This window comes from Daktulosphaira vitifoliae, unplaced genomic scaffold (assembly GCF_025091365.1).
Source record: "Daktulosphaira vitifoliae isolate Bord-2020 unplaced genomic scaffold, ASM2509136v1 Scaffold_85, whole genome shotgun sequence".
NCBI lineage: Eukaryota > Metazoa > Arthropoda > Insecta > Hemiptera > Phylloxeridae > Daktulosphaira > Daktulosphaira vitifoliae.
In genome coordinates, this window is record NW_026099654.1 from 30,863 (window position 1) to 40,870 (window position 10,008).

The 10,008-nt window shown below is 23.3% G+C and overlaps 1 long non-coding RNA gene and 2 other non-coding genes across 5 annotated transcripts; all 3 read left to right on the top strand.

Moving 5' to 3' along the window:
* The first annotated feature begins 1,330 nt into the window (after positions 1–1,330).
* LOC126909040 (uncharacterized) lies at positions 1,331–6,914 on the top strand. 3 transcript variants are annotated; one of them, XR_007704909.1, is made up of 4 exons: positions 1,600–1,984; positions 4,248–4,428; positions 4,504–4,651; positions 6,457–6,914. It is a non-coding gene; the product is annotated as an uncharacterized LOC126909040 (long non-coding RNA). The 3 variants fall into 3 exon arrangements; XR_007704907.1 differs by having other exon boundaries at positions 1,331–1,984; positions 4,248–4,651; XR_007704908.1 differs by lacking the exon at positions 4,504–4,651 and having other exon boundaries at positions 1,711–1,984; positions 6,457–6,904.
* LOC126909042 (U5 spliceosomal RNA) lies at positions 5,429–5,552 on the top strand. The gene has a single exon (XR_007704911.1). It is a non-coding gene; the product is annotated as a U5 spliceosomal RNA (small nuclear RNA).
* Positions 6,915–8,935: 2,021 nt separating the features above from the next.
* LOC126909041 (U5 spliceosomal RNA) lies at positions 8,936–9,059 on the top strand. Its single transcript, XR_007704910.1, has one exon. It is a non-coding gene; the product is annotated as a U5 spliceosomal RNA (small nuclear RNA).
* Positions 9,060–10,008: the final 949 nt, after the last annotated feature.

Here is a 10,008-nt window from a genome sequence, read left to right on the forward strand (position 1 = left end):
TTTAAAATTTTATAAAATAATTTATTTATATTATTAAATTATTTTAATATTTTATTATATACCCACATAATAGAGAAGGTATGTACTAAAATGTTTGTAACTTATAAGTACTTATCCTATTGTTCTTATAAACCCATTAAAATTATTTTCAAGAAAAGGCCTCTTCTTATCCAAGTTTTCTTAAATAGCAATTCGGAAAAAAAAATTGTGATGAATAAAAAAAGCGGTACTCCCCCTTTTGATATTATTTTCTGGTTGCATACTGGTTTATACAATTTATTTTGTATAAATCAGATAAAAACATATACAAATATATAACAAAGTAAAATAATGTGAAATTTGAAAAGCATGTTAATATCTTAAGGAATACAGATCCAAAAATTGTTATTAACCTGTTCTTTTCTTAATTACATGGTTATCTAATATAAATATAGTTAATAATGTATATTATCAAATGAAAAAATAATGTTGAACCCCTTATAAAGTATAAGGGATAAACATAAAAAATATTTCATGAATAATAAATTTAAAAATACTATGAACTGAAAGAAACTGATAACAAAATCAAAAATATTATCTTTATAACATGAAAGTCTTATTCAAATCTAGTCGATAATTAATAGTTATTAAAATTTAATAATTAAATGTAATAGTAATTGTTAAATATTCTGAACCGATAAAAAATTTTTTGCATCGAATAAAATCGAATATTCGAGTTAAAATGCCGAATAATATCAAATTTAAAAAAACCAGCACAATGGGAACGTGGTATAATAGAAATAAGTATAGATAATATCTGACAGTAATTAAAATCACTAGCATAAAAATGCTTTTATGCAAATCCGTAGATAGTATTTAACTTTTAACAAGAATTATTGGATTATTCTTATAGCAACACAAACTCATATTTCCTTAACTATATCCTGATTATAAGTTTTATAACTTACTATAAACATATTAAAAATTTAGTATTGTAATTTTTACGAAGAAATTTATTATTTAGTTGCATACTTTGTAACTCTATGACAATTCTGTATAAAAATTGGAAGTTGGGCTTATTAAAAGAAAAGAAATAAAATTCGATTATTCTGAACCTCGTTGTTAATTATAATTTTAGTTATAAAATTATAGAAGACTGGACATCACGACAATATTTTATTTTAACTTATAGAATGTAGCATAAGCTTCAATTGAATATATGTTTGGAATTCCGAGTATTTCTAGAAAATTTTCATAAATTAAGTTGAAAAAGATAACTTTTTATGAAAAAATGTAAATAAATAAATATGCAGCACAGTTAATACCTCCTAAGCTTTCATCAATAATAAAAATGTAGAGTAAAAATATTTAAAAGAAGAATCGACTACTTGGTGACTCACTGGATATGCATGGTGTTACATACTAACAAAAACTTAAATTTAACATATGTTTAAAGAGTGCAGTGTTTCTAGAATATTTTCAAAAGTTATCATTCGTGCAAAATTTTCTATTTTGAATCCTTCTGTAGGCTGGTCAGGGGTGTCATTTGGGGGGTCAGGGTGTGCGGTTGCACCTTTACTTTAAAAACAGTCCCAATTGGCCTGTAAAAATAATGCACCAATTTTTTATACATCACTTCAATTTCAAAAACATTGCATTATCATGGTCGGATTTGTTTATTGACATGGGTCAATAAACAAATATTCTGTTATCAATTAAAAGAGTAAAAAATAAATATATCATACTAAACCATCGTTATTTAAACCGGGCGTAAGATATTGATGTTCTTAACTGTTATCACGATTTTTTTGACATGCAGTTTATAGCAGTAATTGATAATGGTAATGAACTGATAAATATAAAATTCAACGATTGCTATGGCCCCGATGTTGCGTTATATTCTTTAATATTTACATAGTAAGTATTATTATACTTTATATTTACTACTTATTTTGATTGTGATTCATAATCTTTGGAAAAATTAGAAGATGAATAATTTACTTAAGTAAGTATAGTATTTTTATAATGCCTGATGAAATTTCATCACTGTAATCTCCTCTTTATACAGAATTTTAATTTAAAAATAGTGTGAGATATATTTACAAAAAAATATATTTACCTGTCAATTTTTTAAAAAGTTATGATAATTTATTAGAAAAATAAGATACAAAATAAAAAAATTTCAACACAGAAATAGCATGTTTTGTTACTATGGTAGCAAATTGGCACTTACAAGATGAAGTATAGAGACAAATTATTATTTTATAATTTATATTATATAATACAAGTTTTAATTTAATATATGTTTGAAGCATTAAGTATTTTTGAGAAAAAGTGGTTTTAAACATAAAAAAATATATAAATAAAGGCGCCATAATAAAATTAATACCTCTCAACTCTGCATCAATGCCAAAATAGATCCACATAAAACTTTTAATATAATAAAATATCTATTGGTGAACAATGACTTTATAGGTGATAGAAAATTAAATAAATAACATTAATTAAAAAACTCTTAAACATTAATAATTTTGGAATAGTTTTACTAAATAGAGTAACTTAATGTAAGATAAAAATATATAACTAATATACTGATTGATATTGTTAATATTCACCAATCGGTTTATTAATATTAATTTTGACAAATGGATTACAATATATTGTTTCTAAATACTCAAAACATCAATTAATATTAGAGAATTGTTTTCTTTTAGATTATTTATAAAAATATTAAAACTTAATTGAAGAGGAAGAACAAATTTATTAGCTTTTAAATATTAGTTAACTGAGTACATTCAATCTTGAAATAAAACTGAGTAATTGTCAATGAGATGACAAATCTCAGTAAGCCGAGATTTTTTGATCTGTCTTTGAAGCCTCTACTTTTAATTTAAAAATTATTTTTGATCATCTCCTTTTTATTACCACACAGTTTATTTTCTCTTAATCCTTCTGATGCTAGGGCTAATCATAGAGTCGAGTATGGATTAAAATTACTTACACAAGCTGTAATAATTTAATGAACAGTTTGTATTTATTAAAATAAATTTTTATTAAAAGAAATTAATTTATTAAAAATTCAAATTTAGTTTTTGTAACTTTATTTGATTTTAAGCAATAATTTATATTTATTTATATTCCTTTCTTCCAAGAAAATCAATGTTATCATTTATTTAAGTGTTATAAAAATGAATAGTTCAATTTGTCATATAACTATTAATTAATTTTTCTAATTTGATATAATACAAAATAAAAAAACCTGAAATGAAATTATTAAATTAATAATTTGGTACTTCATTTTGTTATAATTTTATTATATTATGTTGCCAGAGCACCAATGTTAATTGTAATATGTTGTATTGGTATGTTTCTTGAATTAAATTATAAAGTTATTTAAAGTGTATTGGAGAGCTACAGACTTAAGTATTAAAATTTATGTTTGAAGAATAAATAATGGTATTTGTTAATATATGATATAATTCATTTTATAGCAATAACTTAATTATTTAAAAATTAATAAGACTTTTTTTATTTAATTAAAATATATTTTTTTTTAATTTATCAATCATAAAGTATTTTTATGTTCATTCCTTAAACATAATAAGGTTGTCAACTTTATTTATCAAATGGTAGCATACAAAATGAACAAGTTAATTAAATAGACAATGATCTAATTAAAAAAATAGCTGGTCAATAATCATTTTTGAATCTAAATTACAATATAAAAGTTAGACGTTGATATTTTTATTTTCATCATTTGTTATTTCTGAACTGCACCTTCTTAATACCCAGGTATAGAAATGACAATAGCTAAAATAAATAAAATGATACAATAATCACTATAAAATGGATTATAGCACATTTCCAGGATAAAGTACAAGAGTTTTAATAGATTTAAAAATTATTAAATCCTACCATGATAACAATGCCAATAAGTTATAATTTTCAAATTGACATTTTTAACATAAACTTTTTTAGAGTTAAATATAGGAAATATCAATATTTTTATATTAATTCTGTGTTTTTATGTCATTAAATATTAGTTCTATTAATAAATCTTAAATTATAAACTTCTGACTTTTGAGGAATCATTTTTTAACCTTATCTTTTTTACCTTTATTTAACCTTAAATCATTATTGTCTTTTAGACATATTTTTCTTTGAAATATTATTATTGTCAATTATGCACATCATCTAATTGATATATATTTATACATTATATGTCAATATTTTTAATTCAATTAATTTAGAATTTATTTTTTATATAGATTAAAGATGACAAGACAAAACCTAATTCATGGATTAAGCCAATAGATATCAGCAGCTAATATTATTCCAACAAAGTAGTATATTTCTTGTCTACTTACATTATAACTCTAATGCTTCATGGATTTAATAAGTTCTGAACCAACAAAAATTAATGCAAATAAATTCCTACTTTATACATAAGTGAGAAAATATTGATTGATAAGGAATACTAAAAGAAATATTAATTTATATTATTAGATGTATATATAATTTAAGGCGACAGAAGTAGAGGTTCAAATAACTCATGGAAGACATTATATAAATATTCATTCGTTTTGTTATTTTTAATATAATATGATTACAAAATAAAATAGTTATAATTGGAGATGATTGAATTTACAAACCATCTCTTATCTATCTCCATGTAAGTTTTATAATAAAAAATCAAATGATTAACATAATCTATTATTTTCAATTATAAATGATAACGGGGCTTGATTAGGCTATTTATTTTGAAAATTGCACATTTTAGTAATAATTTTGTACGATAATTACTTATCAAGGAAAAATATTGTTGATAATATGTTATGTAATCATAAGAATATGGTTGAGGTATTGTNTAGTTTTAATATAGTAACAAATATGAAAACTTTGAAAATTATACAATTTAGTAATAATTCTATACGATAATTACTTATCAAAGAAAAATATTGTTGATAATATGTTATGTAATCATAAGAATATGGTTGAGGTATTGTATTCATAATGTTAAATGTACAATGTTACGGAGAAAATAACTTCCAAATTTTGAAGAACATAAGACTGGCGTTATGGTTGGTATAAGTGTAAATAATTTTAATTGCACAGCACATGTAAAGTACTTGTCTAAAAAAAAAACCAGTTCATCATATTGCCAATGAGCTGAATGACTCTAGTATATTTGGATAGATAGCGCTGACGTTACATTGCTCAAGATCTTTATTATTTAAAGTTTTAATATAGTAACAAATATAAAAATGTCAGTCACAAATTTTAGTAAACAGAATATTTAATTTAACAATTGAAATGTTTTAATTTTTAATAAAATTGCGGGTATTCAAAATTTAAGCCTCTAATGCTTTCTGATATCCATGGTTGACCGTTCTACAATATTTAATCTATTGAGCAATTTCATTTATTGCTTCAGACATTGAATTACAGATAACTCCGGCTCCCTCTCAATACGAATAAATCTTTCGCCTTTTACTAAAGATTTCCGTGGTGGGGAGCATTCAAAGGAGTCTAGAAATTTAATTTTTCCTAAATGGCCTGACTATTGTTGGGCTTCTATCGCTTTAATAATGTTCAGTGTAGATATAGTATAGTCGATCTTTGTGTGTATTTCGATTGCTGGTATGATAATGGTTTTATTATTCTTATTAATTCATTACATTTCCTTTCTGCTCTGTTATATAAGTAGATTTTCTAAAGTTAATTATCTTTTTATAAACTAATAAAGTTGAAATTTTTAGTTGTTCATGTATTCATCTCCAAGTATGTAAATAGAATCTTTGAAAGTAGTTTACAATTAATCATGGCATGTCCAATTCTAGCTTATATCCTCAATCTCTTTTTTTTGTTTTCCTCTATCTCTTTTTCGTTCAACATTAATTTCTAGAACTGTTCTTACAGCTTCCGATTCTTATCTTCTCATAACATGACCAAACTATCTTATCTACAATTGATGTTACACCTATACTCCCTCTTATATGTTCGTTTCTTATCCTATCTTCTCTAGTCACTCCATTCATCCATCTAAGCATTCTTACCTCTGCTCTACTTTCTTGTCAATTACCCAATACTCTGAATCAAACTGCAGTTTTATTGAATTTACCTTTTAGCCTTATTCAATTTATTTTATCGTATTACACACCAGACGCTTCTCTCCACTTTAACCATCCGCACCTAATCCTGTGTCTTACATCCTCTTCAATATCCCTTCTCATTTGCACAACTGATCCTAAATACTTAATCTTTCCTCGCCTATTGTCACTGAACTCTTCATTTCACCTACTTCGTATTCTCCTCTATCATATTTGTAACTAAAATTAAATATTTTAATACTCAACTTGTTAAGATTGCATTGTTCTGTTAAGTATCTTAGGAATACATTCTGAATTAATGTTTATGTTATTGAAATATTGCTCGAAAATAAAGTTGTCATTATTGATATTATATTTGTTTTTTTAGGTAACAATTCATAAGAAGTTTAAAATAAAATTGAAAAAGACACAAAAACAAGAATGTAATGATAAATAAATGTAGCATATTTATATATTATTAGGAGTTCATAACGATTATTTAAAAAAATATTTAAAGTATAACCTAATAAGTTAATAATTAATATTTTAGTGTTGAGTAATTTTTTTTTAAATATATTAAATACTTTTCAAATATACTGAGATCGTTTAATATTTCAGTTCTTATTTGATACAAAAAATAAAATTATAAAACAAAGTTATGTGTTAAACAGTTGGAAAATAGATTTAAATGTGTTAATCTCAAAAATGGTGTTATACACACGCACTAAGAAATTTTCAAAATTAAGACAAAATATTACCAAATAAAAATTTATAATTTTATAAAAAATTAATACATTTGAATATAATAAAGAATAATACAATTATTTATGTATAATTTAGTATTAAATTCCGTATGTTTTTGTAGTAATTTGTATAAATATAATATTATGAAAATTGGATACTATTAATTTTTAATTATAAGTTGTTTAAAGTTAGTTTTTATAAAATAAAACAAACCTTATAAATAAGTTCATAAACATTTCAACAACAACTTTTTGTATTTCAAATCATATACAATTAAATCAATTCACTAATTATTTTATGTAACATAAAAAAATATTTTACAAAATTTTTCATATAAATTTAAATTGTAAATAAATTTTTGTAGAAGATAATCAAGTAAAAATAAATTGGTGAACTGAAGCCTTTTAACATTGTACAGTTCTTAATTTAGATTCCCATATTTATGTACTTATCATCTTGAATTAACTGAGTCATGTATAAGGTTTTATTTAATATGTTCAAGTAAAACTCTCATTTAGTGGGGCTAAAGGAGACAGCCCTCAAAAATTTATAAAATCATATGTGTTGTTGTATAAATTATTTCTTAGGGAAAAAATAAATACGTTATTAAATATTATAAATATTTCAAAATTGTTATTTATGTTGTGCTTAAATTTTTAAGTATACATTTTATTACTATTATAATAATTAATGAAATTAAAATTATTGATTTTAAGGAGTTCTAAATCATATATTCAATTCATTTTTTTGGTAATACTCTTTTGATAGTTTTATCAACTATACTTAATATCTATCAGAAATACTTTCAGGTTAACTAAATTAGTATAAAATGAAATATAAGTATTTTAGTGATATATTTGTAAATATTTTATCATTCTATCTGAAAAATTATTATATTGTTTTTTATATTACATAAAATGTATATTGTATATTTTGCTTTTATAAAGAACACGTATTTATGTATTTAAAGTGTACATGTAGTGGGACATATTAGTTACCCATTCTTAAATTATACACTAAATTCTACAATCAGAACTTCTAATTTATTTTTAATAATATATATTATTGTTGAACTTCTATAATAGTAAAAGAAATTTTAATTTAACATTAGGATATTGAGTCATCATACATTTTTTTCAATTTAATACCATTATAATAATACTTAAATTTTGAAACAATCACAGAATATTTATGAAACTCAAATTTCCAATTAAGGAGTTATAAATGACAATATGTATAAAAAAAATAATTTTTACATAAAAATAAAATATTTTCAGTGTTTTAATAAGATTCTATCGACATTTGTAGATTGAAAAGTAAATAAAAGATAATTTTATTTGCAAGACAAAAGGGCTACTTATTCCTCTGGTTGGCAGGGCGATTAATTAATCTCAGGATTTAAACCTCTTAATATAATTTGTAATTAAACATATAAGTAATAGATAACTGGATTAGTATATTAAACTATACAAATTAGATATGACACTACTATCCTATGATAGATAGCACAGAATATACTTTTATCAAGACCTCTATCTAATATAGTTTTAATATAGTAACAAATATGAAAACTTTGAAAATTATACAATTTAGTAATAATTCTATACGATAATTACTTATCAAAGAAAAATATTGTTGATAATATGTTATGTAATCATAAGAATATGGTTGAGGTATTGTATTCATAATGTTAAATGTACAATGTTACGGAGAAAATAACTTCCAAATTTTGAAGAACATAAGACTGGCGTTATGGTTGGTATAAGTGTAAATAATTTTAATTGCACAGCACATGTAAAGTACTTGTCTAAAAAAAAAACCAGTTCATCATATTGCCAATGAGCTGAATGACTCTAGTATATTTGGATAGATAGCGCTGACGTTACATTGCTCAAGATCTTTATTATTTAAAGTTTTAATATAGTAACAAATATAAAAATGTCAGTCACAAATTTTAGTAAACAGAATATTTAATTTAACAATTGAAATGTTTTAATTTTTAATAAAATTGCGGGTATTCAAAATTTAAGCCTCTAATGCTTTCTGATATGCATGGTTGACCGTTCTACAATATTTAATCTATTGAGCAATTTCATTTATTGCTTCAGACATTGAAATTCAGATAACTCCGGCTCCCTCTCAATACGAATAAATCTTTCGCCTTTTACTAAAGATTTCCGTGGTGGGGAGCATTCAAAGGAGTCTAGAAATTTAATTTTTCCTAAGTGGCCTGACTTCTGTCGGGCTTGTTATGATTGTCTAAATAATGTAACGTCTAATAAAATAAATTAATTAGTTACGAGTAATAATTATTTTTAGTTGAACATTGTGGAATGGTAACATTTATATAATATATATGATGGTATTTTCAAAATTATGTTTTATCGAGTGTGTCATTACTCTAACGATTTGCAGCTAATTATTAAGGTTCATTAATAATAGGTGCGCCATGGTTCCCTTTGGAACTACGTTTTGTAATATAGTACACCAATAAATTTTTGTCACTTTTACTTACAATGTTTTTGAAGAAAAATTGGACCCGAGACACAGAACTGAAGCATCCCTTTGTTTATAGGCGTTATAGACTATAATCTATAAATCATAAATTAACATACCATATTTTTGAGATACTTCCAGTGATAACAATCGTGTTGAATCTCTTAAATAATTAGATCTATAAATAATAATTATAACTTATTATAATAGTCATTAGTATCTCAAAATTGTGTATATTTTAAATATATTTATAATTATTTATTTTATTATCGAAGTGAGAGGAAAAAATATCAATGATAGTTAAAATCGTAAAAGTATAAATGTTTAAACAATGTATTTAATTGATAATAAACAAAATTCCAGAAAATATGAATAATTTTCAATGAATTTGGAAGTACTGTAAAGATTCATAAAATAAGTTAATTTTAAAAATTAAAAATAGTAAGATAAGATTACAGTAATGAGTTTGCGAAAAACAGCAGCGAACTAAGATAAAATAGTCCGGGGCATTATGATTTGATTTTCGCGTTATATTCTTTAGTGATAACATGTTTTGTGTGTGATTGCTTTTAAGCTTTTTCTTGCCAAAGAAAAATGATGACATTTAAAAGTAAATGAACTTTTGTATATCAATATCTAAATAATAATACGATTAACAACAAAAATGTTTGTAAAATTTGATTGTTGAAAACTTATAAAT